At 44.4% G+C, this 23,052-nt stretch overlaps 1 long non-coding RNA gene across 2 annotated transcripts in view; it reads left to right on the forward strand.

The window, feature by feature from the left end:
- Window positions 1-5,110: 5,110 nt before the first annotated feature.
- Window positions 5,111-23,052, forward strand: part of LOC120229535 — a 28,003-nt gene continuing 10,061 nt past the window's right edge. Inside the window, exons 1-3 of one of the 2 annotated variants that reach the window (XR_005527764.1) lie at window positions 5,111-5,494; window positions 6,429-6,533; window positions 9,155-10,556. This is a non-coding gene — a long non-coding RNA (uncharacterized LOC120229535). Of the gene's footprint in view, window positions 5,495-6,428; window positions 6,534-9,154; window positions 10,557-23,052 lie in introns of those variants that run through there. The other variant, XR_005527765.1, reaches the window with a different exon arrangement.

The following is a 23,052-nucleotide window of genomic DNA, read 5'->3' on the forward strand; positions in this document are numbered from 1 at the left end:
GAAAACCTGGCAGGTAGGCAGCCCTGAATTATACATGAATACAAATAATGATTCAAAACCCAAAATACCTCCTTTCCTGATGCAAAGGCTGAACTGTGCCTCTGGACAATGACAGTATGTTCTGGAGTGAAAAGTGCCATGATTTTTATGTTCGTGTTTTTCAACGACAGAAACGTGCCCAAACTGAACTGGAGACTTTTTCAAAAAGGGAATCATCAAGACCTCTAGAGGTCATAGGAATGAAGAGAAGCCATTCAAGGGATGGTTTTTGGTGAATGCTTATACATATAGGCATAGTGAAGACAGCCCTGATTGTAATTTAGAAAAGAATTTATCTCTCTTTGGCCCTCCTTGGAAAATAATGTTCATCTCTAGTAATCCCCATTATGACTTCTTTCCTTAGATTTTTTAAATGGGATTTAGGTAATTGAATTAAAATCAAGGCTCATCGTACACGAAGACATTGTTTATAAGAGGCCTTGTGTATTTAATTTGTCTTGACATTGATCTGTTATGTTCAGGACCCAGAGGACAGGTCTGAGATTGTCAGCAGAATCAGAATGGGATCTAAAATCTTAGAATTGGAAAGAATCTTTAGGCTCATTTATGAAAGTCTCCTCCTGCTGTGCCCACAGCAAGCGTTTGCCTGGACACTTGACAGACAGGGAATTATTTGGTGAATCTCAAATGTCTGTAGGTAATGGAAAGGCACTTCTCTGAAAAAAATAATTCTGTAAGTGCAGAGGAGAAGGGTGTTTGATGACTGCTGGTGAATTTTCATATCATATTTCTGAGCCATATGTTACATTTATTTATATAGGTATATTCTCTTGTTTTCACACATATTGTCTTTGTTATAACAAAATTAAAACATCCTCACAAGTTCAAACAATCCATAGGTTTAAAGATTAAGAATAACCCTTTACCATTCCTTCCTACCAGTTTATACATCCTTATGGATCATTTTCACGAATAAGTTGCACTTTAATTGTCTGCTTGTACATTTAGTCTGTTTTACTATAATCTGTTGCAGGTTTCTTGAGAAAACTTACAGAGACATTACTCCTGTGTGTACTGATACGGAAAGTGTCTATGAGAGCTTAAGATAATTTTGTTTTAAAATTGCTATAATTTTAAAATAATTTATGTCTGTAAGTATTTAAAATAAAAATGTGTGACATCATACTACATACATTTCTGTTTCACAACAGAAATTTTTAATTTTCTTTAATTTTATCTAAATATAATCTTTATTTAACTAAAATCTTATTGGGGTGTCTGGGTGGTTCAGTCAGTTAAGAATCGACTTTGGCTCAGGTCACGATCTCGAAGTTCATGGGTTCAAGCCCCGCATCAGGCTCTGTGCTGACAGCTCAGAGCCTGGAGCTTGCTTCAGATTCTGTGTCTGCTTCTCTCTCTGCCCCTCCCCCACTTGCGCTCTCTCTCTCTCTCTCTCTCTCTCTCTCTCTCAAAAATAAGTAAACATTAATTTAAATAAAATTTTATTTCTATTTAACACAACAGAAATTTTTTATTTTATTTCATTTTATTTAAATAAAATTTAAATGAAAATATTCAGAAACCTTTTGGAAGGAGAAGAGAAATAAATGTTCCAGAAACATACAGTCAGTTAGTTAATCCAGTTGAAAGCTAAATTTAGTGTCTCAACGGCTGAGGAAATAAGGAAACCAACACAAGTTTTATATTTCTCATTATGTGATAAGGCAAAGCCAACACGAGTGTTGAAAAGAAACATTTTCCTGACACTAAAATCTATGTGGAGTTCGTTAAATTGATCCTCCTACACTTTCAGGGATGTAAGATCATCAGACAGTGTCTGTGATTTTGCACAAGTGGAGAGATAGTCTGCATGGGATCCTAAAACTTCCCCGCCCCCGCACCACAGCAAAGCAGCAAAGAACTCAAGATTCAGTTAAGAAGTTGCTTCAGGTAACAGTAGCTGACGCAGGGAGAGTATGTAGACATATGGGGAGATGGAGACAGATGTAGATCACCTGTCTATAGCAGAACAAAACAAAGAACAAAGAACAAAACAGCAGATAATCTGCAAAATCTTAATTTGTCTTAAAACCACCAGAAAGCTGGGATTGCAGGACAACCAAACAAAAACTGAGGGGATAATCCAGACACAGTCACATATTTTAAGAATCCATTGATATGAAATAACCAGGATAGGCAAATCTCCAGAGACAGAAAGAGGATTATTGTTTGCCCGAGGCTGGGGTTGGGGGATGTGAAGAGTGCCCATCAATGGGTGTGGGTCTCTGTTTGGATTGTGACGATGATCTAGAACTGGACAGAGGTCACAGCTACCCTCTGTTGTCAGTGTGTTAAAGGCCACTGGATCGTACACTTAACAGTGGTTGAGTTTACATGATGCAAATTTAACCTCAATTTTTTAAGTTAAAAAAAAATCAAAGGAGAAAGATCATCCACGGAGAGACAGGGTGCAAGCCCTTGCTTACTTGGGACAGAAGAACTGGATGCCAAACAAGTCGGGCAAGAAGCAGAGAGCCAGAATGTTTCCAAAGTGCCAAAGGCCAAGTGTGGACCCACGTGGGAGCACAGAACCGTTGAGAAAGCACCCGACACAACGGGCTCTTCTGCACAGACCTCACTGGGGGCTCACCAGCAAGATCAGGGCGGGTCTAGACACGAAGAAGCCGCCTCCTGGTGCAGCCTGGCGGAGGGGAGCAGCTGCCTGTCCGGGAAGGCATGATGCCTCCCACCCCGCATTTCCAGACCTTCTCCCTTGACTCCATTATGAAGCTTAATAGACTCAAACTAGAAAAAGAGGAGCAAATTAAACCCAAAGCAAAGAGAAGCAGAAAAAAATCCTAACATTTACAAGCAGAAATCAAGGCAATTGAGAACAGAAAAGTAATTGAGAAAATTAACGAAAGCAAAACCTTGTCACCTGAAATATCAATACATTAGTCAGACCGACCAGGACAAAAAGGAAGCGAATATTATTAATTTTAGGGAGTTTAAAAGAGAATAGCCCATAACACAGGAGGGTGGGCTGTTCAGCCTTCAGGCTGTGGAGACCCATTGTGGGAGGAGCTCAGTCATTCTATCAAAAGCTCAGGCTCGGAGCCTCATTGGCCCCGAAAAGCCCGCTCTGGGTCACGTGTCCTTCACGGAGCCTGCTGCGATGTTCCAGTCCTAGAGCCTGGAACAGTGAGCCTCGTCTCGAGCCCGTGGCCCCAGAAGGGGGCAGTGGATGTAGGCTGCCCTTGAAGATGTAGCCCCTACCTAGGAGAATGTGAACTCTCCACGGAAGGGCACGTGGCAGGCAGAGGGCCTCTCCGAGCTGTCAGGAATATGAGAAGAACATTCCGGGAGGTCTTCTGGTTCCAGAGAAGATTGGCTCTTCCCTACCAGTAAGGGCAATGGCCTTGCTTCATCCCAACGCCCCTGCCCTAATCGCAGAGCTGACCAATATGGTGCTTCTTGGGGCACCACTGTCCAGGTCTACTTACCCAGGGCTCTCTTAGCCTTCTAGGCACCATGTTACCCTGTTACCCGAGGGATGGAGGGCTCCTGACTCCGCACTCCCCCGGAGCTGCTGGTGACCCCGGTACTTGGCAGCTGGAGGAAGCAGGCTGGAAGAGATTCAAGATGCTCAGAGACGCGTTCTCTGTCATTGTGTGTGCTCGCTGTGTGGGTCCCGGCCACCAGCACGGCTGGGTCTATAAAGAGAAACTTTAAAAAGTCCACGTGATGCTAAAAATGAGAAGTCACGTTGCCCTTTCAAATCTCTTTCCTGTAGCACAGATAAAGGGGACTGGACATGAGGCTCGGGGCAGTTTTTCTCCACATTCATCTCTGTCAAGCAGTTGCCATGTGAACTCGTTTGTAATGAGTATTTCCTCCCCTCCTTTCTGGGGATATAACTGTGCCTCAGCCACCACCCATCATCTTTTTCGGTTCCATTAAAAAGAGCAGCCGTTTACTCATGAAATGGCACACAGTGCATGGAACTTGGGTGCTGTCAGAACAGGCCTGGTTTTGTTAGAAGCTGTGTTTCTGACGAATATATTGAAAGCCAGAACCTGGTTCTTTCCTCAAAGTCTAATCCTTTCCATATTCATTTCGTAAAGATGGCAGGAAACAGCACTCGGGTGACAACCAGATTATGAGTAACTCAGCTCATGTTTGGATGGGCCTCTGGGTACTTTGGAATTATTGCCGTCAAGATGTCAATAAAGACCTATTTCAGGATAAACTCATTAGGAACTAACATGTGAAATGGGAAGAGGAGGCATAATTTATAGTGGGGGAGGTGGATCATTGGTGCCCTGCTTAATGATATCAAATGCTGAACTGATCTTTGTACCTTCAAAATAGATCTCTGAAATTAAGCATTTCAATATAGACAAATAACACAGGATGGCATTTGGAAGGAAGTCACGCACAAACAGAAAGAATGACAGGTTGGCAATCTTGTAATTAAGGGGAATTCTGCAGACGAAATTGTAAACAGGCAGCATCAAACGGGGTAGGCTCCAGATGTGCGCGCCCCATCGGTGGAGGTCCTGGTGATGGTGCCAGCTTCGTGGGCTGAGAGTTAAGGTCTTGCCTCAGGGACAAGTCTGGAGGGCTTCAGCCTCCTCCAGCTGCATTCCATGTGCATGATCCGTTCCTGGAGTCTGGGAGGTCAGAGCGAAGGCAGGAATGTCCGGGTGGCGGGGCGCTGGGCTGGGAAATCCAGTGCATACTCCGCCGGCTCCTGCTGGTCTTCTGATTCATACGAAACAAAGGCCCAAAGATACTAAGGCCCCAGGACAGATCTAGAGTTCAAAAGCAGCGCGTTGGACCCTGGAAAGAGGCTGTGGCAGGCAGAGTACATTGGGTCTGTGGGGATCTGGAATTGGCAGAGATGTAGATTTCCACCCAGCCTGTCCCCCCGCCCCCTGGTATTTACAGAGGTTGCCATTCTTTCATGTGTAGGGCACCCAAATGCAACCTTCTCCACCAGACGTCTGGTTCTTTAAGACACATCAGCAAGCTCACCCCCACGTCACTGAGGACTAGATCTCTGCTCCCAGTGACAGAGGTTTTGCAATGTGTGTTTCCAGTCCCAAGGATTACAGTGAGCCCGTGGGCAGGTGCCATCAGATCCCAACATCAGTCACAGACGGAGGTCAGGCCATTAATGCGGAAGCTTGGCCTCTCCTAAGGCTCCCAGCGCCTGCTCTTGGACCTGCGTCCTGAGTACAGGACATTAGGAGATGTGTCCTGTGTAAGTCGCCGAAGAGGTGGCATGCTGTTGACCTGCCTACCACCCCCCGCCCCACAATGAAGCTGACAAATGAGCTGTTTTTGCGGTATCTACTCATGGTCTCTGCTTCCTGGACTGTGTACTGTTTGCCTCGGCTCTGCCCAGGTTTCTGTATCGATCGCCCCTGAACGTTTCATGTAGCAGGGGAGAAATTTTAGACCAGCCTACGTGACATTCATTTCTTGGAGGGTAAGTTCAAAGGAGTTCTTTTATTGTTTTGGAAATTGTAAAAAATTGCCAGCATTGTCTTGGTTTTATTAATGTTGCCTAGAAACGGAGTCCTCCCTCTTCCCTTCCTCCGGGCGCCAAGTCCATTTCCAGGTCAGGAAAGTTTTCTCTAATCCTTTTTATTGTTGCCTCATACTCATTGCTAGGATGTGCTTTTTTTTTTTGTTTTTTGGTTTTTTTGGACCAGAGCAGCTTTTATTCATGGGATGAATCTCCTTGGTTAGCCCTCTGCCTCTGTTATCTTATTTTTCTCATCATTTTAATCTCTGTATTCATTTCCTCTGTGATTGTCTAAGGTGGCTCAAGTTCATCTTCAGCAACTGATTTGGTTTCCTTCAATAATGAGCTTGATTTTTTTTGCCTCCCGGTGTGAATTTAATATCTGCCTCCATTCTTTATGTCTATAAACTTGTTTCTAGGACCGCTCCCTTCCTACTTCACTGCAGCCAGGAGAATTAAACAAGAGACCTTTCTTCCTGAGTTGCACAGAGCATACTGAGCAGGTCTTTTCTAAAAATTCCCTCTGTTTTAGAGTATGTCTGTTTCCCCGGGAGGTCTTTTCTCCTGAGGGTTGGGTGCTCGGCTCATGGGCCAGGAACCTAAATGCCTTCCCAGCCAGGCAGGCACGCGGAGCGAGTGGAGCCGCTGGGTGGAAAGACTCTCAGAGCTGCTCATCTGACTTGTCAACAGAGGCAGAAAATCCCTACTTCTAGGTGTGAAATGTCTGGACTTTCCAATGTTGGGTGAACCTAGTGAGAGGCAAACACAACACGATCTCTCCCAGGACTCTAGGATTCTGAGAAGGCTTATAAAAAAAGGCTTTATCCCAAGGGGCAGAGCTTTCCATGAAGTTCCATTTGGTCCCTTCAATAATGAGCTTGATTTTTTTCCCCAGCTGACGTGATCTGGAGAGAAGAAGGCTTTCCCAGCCCGCTTGATGGGGGACAGGAGGCCCGTGTCGGTCAGCCTGCCTTCCCCATCCTTCGGCCTGGGGATGAAGGTATTGTTCCCGGCACTTTGTTTGATAAGATGTTGCCAGTAAAATGATCGTTCATAGCGATGGTGATGAGCGTGATTGCAGATGTCATACGTGGCACTTATCAGGCGCCAGACGGCCAAGTGCCTGTGTCTCGTGTATCCGTTATCACCAACCACTCACTCAGCAAGGTGTTTGGGATGTAGTAAGTTCTCAGTAAAGCAAATGTTCATAATTTTGTTATTGTTACTAACGCTGTTGGTATTTGTATTGCCCTGAGATGTGATTAGCACAACTCGTGGGACACACCAGGCCGGCATCAGTGCTGGCTTCTCCTTCCCGCCTCTTGCTGAGAATAGTAACATTTTCCAGGGCGCTGAGGCCAGAGCACACAGACAGATGAGTGGGATGGCAGGCTTCTGAGCAGTAATAACAATGGGCACCAACCCGGGTGTGGGGCGTGAACACCTCCTAACATTTGGAACAACTTTGTAGAGTTGGTGGTATTGTCTCATATTTTCTAGACAAAATAAAAACCGACTTGTACGTTTCACTGGGTCGAACAAGATTAGAACAGAAAATTCTTCATTAAATTTGGTAACATGATGCCTGAAGTTTGAGGACAGTGACAAAGTACCCGAAGCAGATTAAGGTGGGCTGAAGGGTAAGGAAAGTTTTATAGATAAAGATACAATCATTAAGAAAATGAAAAAACATCCTATAGCGAAGAAATCAATTTGTAAGATAGGATAGGCATAAGATTAATCTTACTCATCTAATAAAAGGTCTTCTATAAAATGAAAAAAATTACAACCAAATATAAAAATGGTCAGTGAATATGACTATAAACCAGCAATATGTAGAAGCAGAAATCCAAAACCTTTACAAACGACTTCCTCGGAGTCCAAAATTTTCAAACTAAAGGTAGAAATCTACTTTTTACTCGATGATAAAAGCCAGCAGTAGAGAAGATGAAGGGGAAAATACTGTTTCCTATTTGCTGGTGGGAGTGGGAAAATCTCCAACCTTTTAAACATGTGATTGAAAGCATCTTTGAAAATTTAAAATATACCTTTGACTCACCAATTCTGCGCTTTCACGTGAGGATCATTCACTCATGTTCATAAGATGTATTGGCTGTACTACTTCCTCGCTGTACAGTTCTTGGGCAAGTTTACCTCGACATGCCTCAGTTTCTTCGTTGGAAAAATGGGGATAATGAAGGAGCTCATCTCATAGGATTGCTGTGGAAATCCCGTGAGTGAACACAGCGACAAACACTGTTAGCATCTTGATCTCTATTACACATTCTTCTGCAATTTCCTTTTCTGATCAAACAGTACTTCCTCATGAGGATGGATACAGCCGGGTCCCCTTTATCTTCATTTTGCTACATTTTGATACATATGCTAAAGCTCTTCTCAGTTATAGCCTGAGAAGCTGAATTTGGGGGCCCCAGGGCCCCTGGGTAATGTTAACCTGTGTTCTTTTGTTTACGTTTTTTTTCCTGAGAGAGAGAGAGAGCGTGAGCAGGGGAGGGTCAGAGAGGGAGTTACAGAATCTGAAACAAGCTCCAGGCTCTGAGCCTGCTGTCAGCACAGAGCCTGACGCGGGACTCGAACCCATGAACTGGGAGATCATGACCTGAGCCGAAGTTGGACCCTTAACCGACTCAGCCACCTAGGTGCCCCAACCTGTGTTCTAAAGTATAAAGAGTGCGTGTTACTCCAGATTCACCCACAGGCATTATCAGATCCATCCACTAGATTTGCTGATATGTAAGCCTATTGCTACTTAGATTTTGTCTTCCAGGGCTGTTGATTTATATTCTTTGAATTTTTCTATTATGTGGTTTGTCTCTTCTGCATTGATTTATAGAAACTTTCTACTTGGTTGTATATCTTACAAATATCTTTTCTGAGTCTATGGCTAATTTTTTTTTCTGTTCATTCTGTGCAGACATTTTCATGTTAATGTAATCAAATGTATCCATCTTTTGCTATCCTTTTTTTTGTCTTGTTAATAAATCATATCATTCCTTTTTTGCTCTAGACCTTAATCAATGAGGACAGACAGGTATGTGAGCCAACGAATATGCTGTCAGCTGTGCCCAAATGCCAGATGTCATGCTCCTTCTACATTACTCTCTTCTTTTTTTCTCTTATTTATTTTGAGAGAGAGAGAGAGAGAATAATTCCAAGTTCCATGCTGTCAGCACAGAGCCTGATGCAGGGCCCAGTCCTACGAACCATGAGCTTACGACCTGAACTGAAACCAAGAGTCCATTGCTCAACCTGACTGAACTGTCCAGATGCCCCCACATTACTCTCTTCTTCACTCTGGAGTAGAATGCCCCCAAACTATTGGACACCTAAACATGACACTTATATGACAGGTCTCTGAATCTTTATAGAATTGTTCTCTCTCTCTCACCCTCTAGAGTGTATCTTATCAAAGCCTCCCACATGCCGGCCTCTTGTGGGTCATCCAGTCAAATTAGCACGATTTCATTCCTAACACAGGCAAATAGGGTGCCCAAAGGATGACCAGCAGGCCCATGTCTCTTGAGATTATATTAAGGCAGAGGGTAGAATAGTTAGTTAACATGGTTCAAGGCTGTAAATGTACACTCCTGTCCATTCCAGGAGGCTGTGAAATATTTCTGATCCTTTCGGACAAGGAAGAAAGAATGTGTTTGGTAGATACCATGGACCCAGGGATCTAGAAAAGATACTACATTGGACATAACAACGGCCACTGGGCTACTGTGTGCTTGCATATTTGTCCTCCTTCCCTGCCATCCTCCGAGATTAGTCTGTGTTGTGGGGGTCAGGCTGGGGAACTAAAAGGAAATGACTTGGTGATCCCCACACTTGTAGCATTAATGCCTGCATTGTCCCTAGGATGGGACACTGTCGGTGATGCATGTTTGTGAGAGCGACAGTTTCAGACATTGTCATTTGGCTTTTCCAACTGGAATAGCCTGTAACTCAAGGCCAGAAATCCAGTGTGGGCATCGTGCTAACCACCGATGTATCTGCTTCAATGATACATTCAGGGACTGAGGAGTTTTCTGGTTCTGGTGGGTCTAACATGAAATAAAACTGGGCTAGGACTCCATTTATTACCTGTTGCCCTAAAAGAGTACCATGATGTCAAGTTCCTTGAGTATCATTGTTGACCAGGACCCTTATCCGACAGTACTGAAAACATTTGAGTGTTCCCTTTTCCACACGATGCAGTGACCCACATAAGTAGGCCCATTTAGGGAAGGGCTGGGAGTCATTATTATGGACTTTTCTGGGACACTTTATCCTGGGACCAACTTTTCCTTCAGTCACTGGCTTCTGGTTCTAAAGACTGGGCATTGGGTGACGGATATGACTTCCTAATGGTGACTTCCCTCAGTCTTCTAACCATCCTTCTTGATTTCTCTGATCGTACAAATTGGCATTCCCCTGGCTGGCTGCCTCCTATCCTCCCCTTGGGAAGCCACGTTCAAATGAATAATTTTCTGCATAATTTTCTGCCAACCGCATTCCTCGGGCAATGCCTCCAACCCTGCCACTCATGAAAACGTAACCCACCTGGCTTCTGGAACAAGGTGCTCCCCTCTTACGTATGTTGTTGTGCATCCCTATCTTCCCATGGTCTTCGTGGCACCTCCTGCCGTCAACACGGGCAAACCGAGGACAGTTACCTCTCTACGTGTCATTGTCCCTGGTGGCCTCCTACCTGCACATTTCGTGCTGCCTTGGTGACTCATGTACCCTTTGGGCCTTCCTGGGAATACCGTACAGATGGGCTTTCTGGTCTCCTGTGCTGTATAAGATAGGCTGGCTCCTGTAAGGTCTCTGTGGAATGCCCTGTGAGTTCAAGGGAGTCTCTGCTCAGCCTCCAGGAAACCCAAATGGTCCTCGGCCCTGTGGAAGCTCTGGAAGTTTCTTATCACTGCCTGGAAATTGTTCTCTTCTCAGAAATTGTTCTCATCCAGCCTTATGAGATTTGAACCTATACACGAGCAGGTTGATTTTCACCCAAAGACTCTGGGAGATTTCCTTATATATATATATATATATATAAAATAAATAATAAATAAATTATTTATAAATAAATAAAAAATAAATTACATATACATAATTTATTTTTACATTATTATAATATGAATATATAGTTATGGTTCATATATTTTAGATTTGTTTTTATATTATTTTATATTTATATAATTTACATAAACATTTTAATACTCTATGTTTATAAATGTTTTATATTTATTTTTAGATTATAATATAAATATATTATACTGTATGGAAATATATAAAAATACTATTAATTACATATGATTAATAATATATTTATATAATATATACATGTTAATAATAACATATAATTAATTATTATATTATGATTATTCATTATATATATAATTTATTGTCAAATTAGCTAACATGTAGTGTATAACGTGTGCTCTTTGCTCCGGGAGTAGATTCCTGTGACTCATCACTTACATACAACACCCAGTGCTCACCCCCACAAGTGCCCTCCTCAGTGCCCACCACCCATTTTCCCCACTTCCACCCTCAGTTTGTTCTCTGTATTTAAAAGTCTCTTATGGTTTGCCTCCCTCTCTGTAACTGTGGTCTTCTGTTAAGTTTCTCAAATTCCACATATGATGAAAACATACGATCTCTGTCTTTTTCTCACTGACTTATTTCACTTAGCATAATCGACTCCAGTTCCATCACGTTGTTACAAGTGGCAGACTTCATTCTTTCTCATTGTCGGGGGGATTCCTATGCAGACTTCGGCCCCGATTTCACTGGGTAGATGCTTCGTTTCAGGTACCCCGACCCACACATGCTGAACTCTCGTCTCTTGGCTCCTCCACTCAGCCAGATTGTCAGACTCTGCTTGGGTTCCCCTCTGTGACCTACAGCCCAGGGGGTAAGCCTGAGTGGCCACAGGGCTCACTGGCCGCCCCTTCCTTGGGGTCCCCGGGGTCCGGGGTCAGGCAGCTGTACTCTAAGTTGTGTCCAGGTCCCCAGGTGTCTAGGGCAGGGGGTTCTGGTGACCACTTTCTCCCTCTGGCCCAAAGCAGAAGTCGTAGCTTTTCTATCACATATGCGATCTTTATTTACTGCTCTGGGAATGCTATCGCCTTTTTAACCTCAATTTTGTATCCCGCAACCCTCCAAACTCTCCTCATTTTCACTGGTCTGGACTTTCTCTTAAGTATTTTATATAAACTACTATAATATCTGCATATAGATGGTCTTATCTCTTCCTTTCTGGTTCTTGTACTGAGTATTTCCTTTTCTTTTTTTATTCTTCTAGCTAGGAGCCAGAGCACGTCTTTGAGCGGATGTGATAATAGAGGCTGTCCTTCCTTTGTTCTTGAATTTATTCGAGACTGACTAGTGGGTTTTTCAGATACTGATGGCTTTTAAAATCTCTTCTTGTTCCCAATTCCAGGAGAGTTTTCAAGTTTCACCATTTCCTAAAATGGTGTTGAGTTTTGTCACTGCCCTAGCTGTACCTATTGGGATTTTCCTTGGGGCGTTCTTATTTTTCTTATAATCTGTAATTTATTATTAACCACATAATAAATGCTTTCCTTTTGAAATATCATACATTCCTGGAATGAAGTTGCATTGTTTTTTCAAAATACAGTATGGCGTTTCATTTGCCAAAGTTTTGTTTAAAATGATCGCATCCACCCTCACAAATGAGGCTGGTTTATCTTCTCCTTTTCTTCTACTCCCCGGGTCCAGTTTGGTGAAAAGGATGCATGCTAGATTTTTCCAGTGAGTTTGGAGTCTTCTTTTTTGAATCTCTGGAATGGTTATTTAAGTCAGGTGTTTTTTGAAGGTATGGCAAAATGCACCATCAAATCATCCCATCCTGCTCTCTTTTCAAGCAGGAATCTGATTGTTCTCAACATGTTTTGTTTTCGTAAGATTTCCTATTTATTTCTTTGTGCATCGGTGTGGGTAACAGAAGAGAAACGAGTCACAAGCCGAGAGCTGCCTCAGAAGCTCTGGGTTCTAGCAGGACAGAAGCCACCATTCCAGGTGCAGGGGCTCTGCCTGGGTGTGGGGAGTGGCTGTCAGTCAGACTTGCTCTGAAGGTCACCCGGTGCATTGCCCCAACCCTCGGTCTGGCCACTGTGGATCCCCCAGCAGCCTGGTCCGCAAGCCCTCTCTGTTCATAGCGCACAAGCCTGAAGGCAAAAAAAGACTCCTGCCCCCAGCGTGCCCTCTGCGAGATGGAGACGTCGAGAACCCCCACCCCATGCCCTCCTTTGTGTTCTGTGTCTTCTAGATTTTACTTTACAGTGTGACACTGTGGAATGTGTCCTGGGTCCTACATTTTAATTGCATTCGGCTAGAAGTGTTTCCATTTTTACTGTTTTCAGATCTGTTGGCATAAAGTCACACAATGCAGCCTTTTATGGGTTTTTAATAACCCGCCACACACACTGTCATTAGAGCGCCGTGACTACTCCTTGTCTCATTTTTGTGCCTCTTTTCTCCTTTTTTTAATGATCAGTGTTATTTTGCTGACTTTTAAAGGAATTGGCTTTTGATTTTGTTGATTTTCTTTATTGTTTCTTTATTTATCGTTTTATTAATGTCAGTTTTTGTGTTTGCTATTTTCTTCTTGTTACTTTCTTTAGGCTTAAGTGGCTTTTCTTCTTCCAGAAGAAACAAAACTCCTTTGTTTGAGAATGCTATTTGTAACAAATGTGGTAAGGCTATAATTTAAACCCCAAGTACCAATTTAGCTATATGCTTCAAGTTTTGAAATATATAGTATTTTCATGCTGTTTAGTTTTAGATACTCTGTAATTTTCATTGTGAATTCCTCCTTCATCCGTGAGTTACTAATAAATGTACATTTAAGGGTCCCCATAGCTAGAGAGGAAAAAGCATTGTCTACAAAGTTATCTTTTATTCATTTCCACTTGAATTGCCCTATGCCTAGCAAACATAATCTGTATTTTATTGACTGTCTCAAATTGATTGAAAATTTCTCTGTGACTTAACACATGATAAATTCTATATAATCTTACTCGTGTTCTTGAAAAGAACATCTATTCTATACTTTGGAGACATTGAAGTTTTATATAAACTCTCTTTACTCATTTTATTGGTTATCATTTGTGTCTTGCACATTTGATATGTCAACTCCTAGTATAGAAATGTTGAAATCGCTCTCAATGATTTAAAATTCAGTATATTTTGAGGCAGTGTTGTTGAGGCATACACATATGTGATTCTTCTGATTGGGTTGTCTTTTTAGTAATATAAAATCTTATAGGGTCCTTCTTTATCCTTACAAATGCTAATTACCTTAAATTCTCTTTTGTCTGATATCAATAGTGCCACCCTAGCCAGTTTTTGGTCAACAATGTGAGACATACCTTTTCCTATCTTTCAATTTAAACTTTTTTATGCAGTTTTATATTTCTCTGTATTTCTTTTAGGTAATATTAGCTAGATTTTTAAAGATTTTACCTGATAACCGCTGTCTTTTAACTGGGAAGCCTAATCCATTTATATTTATTAAGATTATGATATATTTTGACTCATTTCTCCCATTCTTTTTTTGAAAACAATTTTTTTAATATTTATTTATTTTTGAGAGAGAGAGATAGAGTATGAGTGAAGAAGCACAGAGAGAGGGAGACACAGAATCTGAAGCAGGCTGCAGGCTCCAAGCTGTCAGCACAGGACCTGATGTGGGGCTCGAACCCATGGACTGTGAGATCATGACCTGAGCCGAAGTCGGACACTTAACCAACTGAGCCACCCCAGCGCTCCTCATTTCTCACATCTTACGGTGATTTTCTATTTATTATCCTTTCTCTTTTCTTTTTCTGAACTTCCCTTCCTTTTACTGGATTAATGAAGTTTTCTACATTCAGTTGTCTCCCACCTTTTTCTCTGTGGATGAACCAAAGGCTAGACTCTCATTAATTTAGTGGTTACATCAGTGTCAACTTAACTGTAAAGATTTTTGTAGAAAATTCTATAAGAAATTATTATCTCCTTCCTCCATCCAGTTATGGCAAGAATTTTGTTATGTTTATGCCCATTTAAAAACCCACGCCCTTACTGTCCTTCAGACTTTTTATTTTGGGGTACCTGGGTTGCTTAGTTGGCTAAGCATCTGACTTGATTTGGACTCAGGTCATGATCTCGTGGTTGGGGGATTGAGCCCCTGGTTGGGCTCTATGCTGGCAATGTGTAGCCTCCTTGGGATTCTCTCTCTCTCTCTCTCTCTCTGCCCCTTCCCTGCTCTTGAGCATACGTGCACTCTCTCTCTCTCTCAAAATAAATAAATAAACATATTTCATTTTTACTTTATTTTTAATTAAAAATTTTTAATTTATATTTGAGAGAGACAGAGACAGAGCACAAGTGGGGGAGTGGCAGAGAGAGGGAGACAGAATCCAAAGCAGACTCCAAACATATTTTTAAAAATACTTTTTATTTTATCTTTTTTAAATAGTTTGTTTATTTAAGTGATCTCTACACCCAACATAAGGCTTGAACTCATGACCTGGAGATCAAGAGCTATACACTCTTTTGACAGAGCCAGCCAGGCACCCCAAGAGTTTTAATTTTATCTTCTTTAAACACACACATACGCACGCGCGCGCGCGCACAGACACACACAAGTTATTTTCATAATGAATAAGAGAGTATACTGCCATAGTTTATATTAATTTCAGGGCTCATCATGCTTCAAGCACACCACGCCCGCCTTCTGTGCTCGCTTTTCCTCTTGCTGACCGCTCGTGGTAAAATACAACAGAAAATGGCTTTAGCTGAGTCAATAGAAGGAACTTATTTGAAGGAGACTGGATAGTCACTCCTTGTGACAGAATCATGGCGAGGCCAAATGTCCAAGAATAATGACCACAACCCCTCCACAGAACTGACCCTATGAAAACCACATGCACTAACCCCAGCAGTACCCACCCCCGCCACCCCCACCGCTGCCTCTTCCAGGCTGTCCTCTACTGAGGAATGGCGTCACGCGCAGCCTGCATTTGGGGAGTTACACTCCCCTGCTGTGGGATGGGAGTGTCTGAGGAGTTTTTGGAATTCTTCTGGACAGGAGATTTGTATCTTCTCCCTCGCTTATTTAATGTATTCAATCGTTTGCTATCAGTCAAGATTCATGGATATTTATTTTGTACTTTGGTTATAATTCTAAACAGCTTTTTAAAAAAAATTATTGTGTTGCTGCTATTGCTCCAGTGTTGGCTACAGGGCACTCTTTCAATGGGCTCCTGTGCTCTTTTGACATCAGTGTTTTTTTTTGTTTAGTGTTGCTTTTGTTTTTGTTTTTTGTGTGTGTGTGTTTGTTTTGTTTTTGTTTTTGTTTTTTGTGTTTGTTTTTTTTTGTGTTGTTGTTGTTGTTTTGGGCATATCCTTACTCTCTGACATGCCAAAATTCTCCAGGTTCAACTTGTATATTCCTTGCCCCGGTCCTAGAATTTGCCATTTTCAAAGAAGCCCTGGTCCCTGTTACTAGTATTGGAGACAGTATTAGAAACTAAGATCTTGGGGCCCAGTGTGACGTGCTCTTCTCACACTTTTGACAACCTATCCAAGGACCAAAGCGACTGATAAGAATGCCATCCAATCAGGACACCTGGGCAGCTCAGTCGGTTAAGCTTCCTACTCTTGATGTTAGCTCCCCTCACGATCTCATGGTTCATGAGTTCGAGCCCCGCATCTGACTCCACGCTGGCAGTGGAGAGGGCTCCTCCTCTTTTTCTCTCTCTCATTCTCTGTCCCTCCCCTACTCACTCTTGCTCTGTCTCTAAAATAAACGATTAAACTTTTTTTTTTAAAAAGGATGCCATCCAAACATAACTGCAGATTTGGCTTTAGGGCTTCAAAGACAGATGACTCTTGCGTCTTTAACAGCAACCTCAGACAGCAAGTGGGCACCATTTGGAGGGATGAGACTCCCTGCCGGGACTCAGGAGCCACTCAGCGTTCCTTATGCTGCACTAATGTACAATTTATCATTGGGAGGAAGACACAGTGTTTGGTGAAATTGCTTGAGAATGACAGCAGTCACTACTTTTCATTTTCATTTTTGTTCAGAGAGATAAGACATGCTGTTTGCCGGAAGGCGGGCGATGGTGGGTGAGGCGTGCAGAGAGTTTGAGTACAGGGGCTGCGACAGCACATGTGACCTGGCAGACTTCCCCAGGGGTCCCTCCTGCGCCAGAGGACGGGAAAGCAGCAAAAGGTGTAGCTGGAGCTGGTGGGAGGAGGTGGCGAGGGGGCTGGACAGAGGGCAACAGTCCCAGAGAGCAGAGCCGGCCACCAAGGAGGGCAAATGCGTGACAGGAGAGACAGGCACAGGGAATAATTTCTGTACAAACCTCAAATTGTGCTGCCGGGACGAGGCTGCCGTTTCAAAGTTCCTTGCTGGGCGGGGCCAAGGGAGGAGTCGCCGAATGTTCTGGTCATCTCCAAAGGTACAGGTGTGATGGGGGCCACCTGGATGGCTCGGTCCGCTATGAGTCCGACTCTCGATTTTGGCCCCAGTCTTGATCCTGAGGTTCGTGAGACTGAGCCTCTCATCAGGCTCCGTGCAGAGCCTGCTTGGAATTCTCTCTCCATCTCTGCCCCTCCCCTGCGCCTGCGCTCTCTCTCAAAATAAATAAATGAACTTAAAGTGCAGGTGTGATGGATCATGTCACAAATGCCCAGTTCCGGGGTCCCCTCACCCTGCCTGAGACCGGTGTACACTTTCACTCTGGGGGACAAGATACAAACAGAAAGTTGGCCGTGGCAGTGGCATGGCAGCAGAAGGGACAAACTGAAGACATAAGGTGACAAAGTTGAGATGACAAGAAGGGAGGGCAGAAGGGATGAGCTAGATAAAGAGGGAGTGTGCGGCTCTGCTCCGGCAGGGACTGCACCTGAGCAGAGCCTGTAGCAGGTGACAGGGACGGGGGTGCTCGGTGTGGGATCTGGGGGTGCAGAGTGTGAGATGGAAGGATGTCCCCCTCCCCTGGACACGACCCACCTGACCCAGGGGCTGAGTGACATCCAGTCTGACAGCATCCTTCATCCTCAAGAGAAAGGGCTCAGGGGGTGATATAAAGCAGCCGGGGTAAAATGTATCCACCTGCACCACCACCAAGAGCCGGGGCGGGGGAGGCCAGGGTCCTGGGGTCAACGCCCACGTTTCTCATACAACAGCGATGTGACCCTCGGCAGTTCAATGGACCTGTGTGGGCCTCAGCTTCCTCATTTGCAATTTGGGTCGGGGATAATTCTTAGGTCCTCTTCTGATCCACTGACTTTCATTTTGACTCTGTGATGGTTTTGTCAATTTCTCTGCAAATATGCAAACCGTGGGCCAGTGTTCTTCACCGTGAAGAAGAGGGCCTGGGCCCTGGGTCACACAGTATGTCCTGGGGCCCTGAGGCCTTTACTTTTTAAAATTCCTCATGTGGAGGCACCTGGATGGCTCGGTCAGCTGAGTGCCCAACTCTTGATTTTGGCTCAGGTCATGGTCATGAGGTACACGTGTTCGAGCCCCACATTGGGCTCTGCACTGACAGCGAGGAGCCTGCCTGGAATTCTCTCTCTACCTCTCTGTCTGCCCCTCCTCCCTCAAATAAATAAATAAACTTAAAAAAAATTTTTTTAAATATAAAAAATAAAATTCTTCATGTGATTCCAATAAGCATCCAGAATTAGGAATCACTGCCTTAAAACAACAGTTCTCAGACCTGCATGTGCATCAGAATAAATCGGGGAGGGGGCCCTCTTACAACTGATTGCTGGGTCTTACCTCCAGATTTCCTGACTCCATAGGTCCAGGGTGGGGCCTGAGAACTTTCATTCCTAATGATTTCCCAGGTGATGCCACTGCTGTCACTGACCCGGTGACCACCTTTTGAGGACTAGTGACTGCATTGAAGGAAAACACTTCTTGTTTCCAAATAACAGTGAAAGGTTGTATTTTTCTTTAATCTTGCTTTCATTTTTCAACTCGATACAGAAGAGCTAAAGAGAATTTTGTGCTGAGTTGTTCAGTACTTTTCCATCTGACATTCTAATCAAGGTGATGTCGACCCCAGCGTAAATTCTGGGAAGGGTATTGTAATTCAGTAACTGAAATTAAGTTATACCTGTCTGGAAGAAGGCTGTGAAGACAGAAGAGGGTTCAGTAGGAAGTGCTGAAGGGAGAGGTCAACAGCACAGGGCTGCAGTATGTGTGAACCACTGTGCAGCGGCCCACTTGGGTGCCCACGGGGACAGTCTGGTCATCACTCAGAACTGAGACAGACTTGGTCTCTACTCAGTGGTATCTCCAGCCCATCAGGAAAGACAGATGATCCAAAGAGTAATTGCAATAGTGCGATCTTACAACCTAGGATGCGCGGGAAGGTGTGTGATGAGTTCTAACCAAGCTGGTTAGGATCACGATCACTCCTTGAAAGAGGAGAACAGAATGGGGCTCTTTTTCTTTCCCTTCAGTAGCAAAATTCACTTGACATAAAATCCACCATTTAGAATGACTTAAAAAAATATAGAACAGCAGGCTTTGAAATCATGGTGACATAATTTGACTTCTCAGTCGGATTATGAGGCTAATATAACATGAAAGGGAAAATCCTACAGTGTTCTTAGTTACTGGTTGGTCTCAAGGTTTTATGGCTTGGGGCTATTTTGTTCTGTCGATGTTCTTAGGATTGCTTGTGGCAATTGAGACTAAGTGGTGTCAGGCAATATAATGCAATTGATTTATAAACCATACAGGCTTTATTTCTTTTCTGTAGGACGTGTTATGGCATAGGAAATGTTGCATCCTGCCTTTCCTTTATTTGCAATACTTGAACTTTGCTTTTGTATTTCACAAGTGCTTTCTTGAAAGTAAACCTGTCCCTAATTTAAAAAAAAATCCACCATTTAACGAATTGAAAGTGTGCACACTTTTACGTGGCATTTAGTACATTTATAATGTTAGACGCAGACACCATTGTCTAGCTCCAAAACACTTCGTCACCCCAAAAGGAAACCCCTTCCCCATTAGCGGCCACTCCCCACCCCCTCCCCCAGCCCTACTGTCTGTCTCCGTAGATCGACCTAGTCGGGACATTTCATATAAATGGAATCCTACGCTATGAAGTCCTGTGTGACTGGCTTCTTTCTTTCCCTGAGCATCATGTTTCCAAGGCTCATACATCAATGTTTCACTCCCTTGTGTGGCCGAGGAATATTCCGCTGTGTGGACGGACCACATTTCGCACATCCGCTCCTCAGGTGATGGGCATTTGGTTTGCTTCCACCTTCTGGCCATTGGGATCAGCGTGGCTGTGAAAGCTGGTGTGTGTCCCAGTGTCGTGTGGACACCTGCTTCCATTTCTCTTGGATATACACCTGGGAAGGGACATACGGGTCATATGGTAATTCTGTGTTTGACTTATTGAGGAAGCTTCTTATTTTTAAGAATACCCTTCAAGTGTAACTGTGGGTACGGAAGTCTGATTAGTAGAGCCAAGAGTCGGCGCACTGCGGTGGGGGGCGAGGGGGCCCCACTTCCACAGAACATGCTGCTCTCGGGACCCACCGCCTGCAGGTGCGTCGCCGAAACAAGAAGACGGGACCGATGCGGGCCGATGGCTCCTTCAGCCTCAGGCAGAGGAGGGGACTTCGGGAGTCCGGGTCCTGATCAGCTGGGTACCTGCGTCACTTGCATTTAGATCTTTTAACTCTGTCGGTTTCAGTGACTCCTGCTTCGTGTTTTGAAGCAAATGGGATTTAAATTGGCATCAAAAAACGGTTTACCAAGTAAAGATTCTTTTCCGAGGAGTATTTGAAGCATCTTTCAGAGGCAAGTGATATGAGACCCTTAGGAGAGAAAAAGAAAATGAGAACATGCATCACGTTGACTTCCAGGCTACTTTTCTGGATGAAATTTCATATGGATGAAAAGCCTATTGAGAGAGGCGGGCCCAGGCTGAGGGTGGGGTTCGTCCTTTCTCTGCCTCCCCGGGGCGGGGAGGGGGACATGGCCCACCCCCAATGGCCGGGCCGGGTGAGGTGCCGGCGTGGGTCTTCTCCTTAGGAGAGCGAAGCTTCTGGCAACATATGGGCAGCAAAACCAGCTCAGGCCTCACCCCTGCCCTTGCAGGCTGCTGACAGAGGCCCCCTGAGTCCACGCTCCTGCTGACGACCACCGGGGTCCTGCTGGGCTTACGGTCCACGCAGCAGCTGCTGCTGCTCGCAGGGGTGGGAGGCTGAGGGCCAAGGGCTGGGCGGCCAGCATTCCCACTTCCAGGGCTGGCCGTGGCTTTTCATGGAATTTTCTTTCAAGGACATCGTGAAGGGCAGAGAGGCACATATTGCACGTAGTTGTTCAGGGGTGATTTCTGCTCACAGGACTGCATTTTGCCAGTCACCAGGTGAGCACCCGGACAGAGAGACAGGTGCAAAGCGCAGCATGGCGGGAGGCGTGCTCACTGCGGCCGAGAGGGGCTCCTGCCCAGGGGGGCGCATGCCCGGCTCGTGGGGGAGGGCGTGCTGACGCTGGGTCCCCTCCTCCAGCCTGGTGAGCTCATATCAGGATCGGTTCCAGTAAGACCACAACACCTGGTCCACAGCCACAACGACTCCTGAAGTGTTTGTACAACACACAAAGGAATTTCCAAATCATGTTTTCAACCAAAAGCCACACGTGTCTTCTTCCACATGTAGGAACTACCAGTTACAATAAAGTACCAGGAAGTAAGTGCAAAGACACACTGTAAACATGATTGCTGAATAAATGTACAATAAACCAGTGATTCTCAAATATACTTGTGCATTACACTCGCCTAGGGGAACTTGCTAAAATGATATATCCCAAGAGTCACCTGCCCCATTCCGCAAATCAGAATCTGTCCAAGAAGTCAAGAACAGGCATGCCAGGGGCATCTGGGTGGCTCAGGTCGTTTCAGCATCTGACTCTTGATTTTGGCTCCGGTCATGATCTCATTTCGTGGGATCAAGCCCCGCATCAGGCTCTGTGCTGATGGAGCAGAGCCTGCTTGGGTTTCTTTCTCTCCCTGTGGCTCAGCTCCTCCGTTGATCATGTTCTCTTTCTCCCAAAATAAATAAATAAACGTTTAAAAAAAAAATATATATATATAAAAGAATAGAAGTGCTAGGTGCAGTTGTGAAGTTTGTGCGCTGTGCAAAGGCACCTGGCCGCGGAGACTAATAGGGACTTATCCACCAGTGTGCGCTGACTCAGGGCTGAGTCAACCAAAAGCAAGGATGTTTTGGGAGGATTTTCTGTGCCTGTCAGCTGACACCACACACAGAATTGTGTTTTTAAAAAATTCCCAATTAATTTTGAAGCATAACCAGGTTTGGGCACTGTTTGGGCTTTCAAGCGGTGGTCAGATGAATTTGGTTACTCACAAAAAGCGTTTCTGGGGACCTTCTTAAGAGGTTAAAACATATACCTCCCTTGCATTGTTAAGTAATTTAATGGGTTTTTTTTTCTATTTATTTTTCCTGAGGCTTTGTGTCTGAGCTTACAAAGCAATTGTAAAAATAGCTATTGTTCTTACTATAGAACGATAGTTATTCAGTGATTGTCCTCTTAAAGAGTTAATGAAGTTTTCTTTCTTTCTTTTTTTTAAGTAGGCTCCAAGCCTATCATGGAGCCCAGTGTGAGGTTTGAACTTACAACCCTGAGATCAAGAGTTGGACAATTAACCGACTGAGCCACCCCCACCCCCACCCCCACCCCAGTTAATGAAGCTCTAATATCCTGCTGATCCATACGAATTTTCAGCAACTTCACCATCACTTCAGGTAGGACCGAGCCCATAGAAGAAACTTATAATTCTGACCTTGTTTCCAGTACCTTCCATGCTATGTGAGCTTGGAGGCCATGATGGGGCTGATTTCGCTGCATCTTTCCATGTCACCGGTCATGAACCTGTGTGTAGTGTGGTGTGGTGTGTTTGAGGTGTGCAGCAAACATGTGTCCACCTGTCTTCACACGCAGATGGGCTTTGCTGTGACCACCCTGTAGGTTTCCATAGAGACCTAAGCATTCCTTGAGCTGGGGGCTCTGTCATGTGCCAAGAATAAACAGGAGTTTAAGGCAGAATTTGTGTCTTCCGGGAGCTCATGGTCCAAGCAGATGATGCCAGTCTACTCAGGTCCAAGCAGATGATGCCAGTGTACTTAAGGATCGACTGCAGCCTGAACAGGGAGACTTCTATCCCATATGGCGTGTTCTGATTCCATCTCAGACTTTATCACCGCCCTCTCAGAAGTCCACAGGATGAAGCAACATAATTCCTGCGTTAGAGTGGCCAGACTTCCTGCCACGCGGGAGAGACCGTGTAATCCTCCGGCCCGCGGAGATGCCATGGTGTTCACCCCTGCCATCCCTTCAGGCATCACCTTGAGACTTTCTTTACTCCTTTTGAATGTATTTTCTACCTAATCGTGAGGGTACCAAGGTAGTTTTCATAGCTAAGTGACCTAAAGGAGTA

The sequence above is a fragment of the Hyaena hyaena genome, unplaced genomic scaffold, assembly GCF_003009895.1.
Source record: "Hyaena hyaena isolate Hyena2069 unplaced genomic scaffold, ASM300989v1 scaffold_31, whole genome shotgun sequence".
NCBI classification, from domain to species: Eukaryota; Metazoa; Chordata; class Mammalia; order Carnivora; family Hyaenidae; genus Hyaena; species Hyaena hyaena.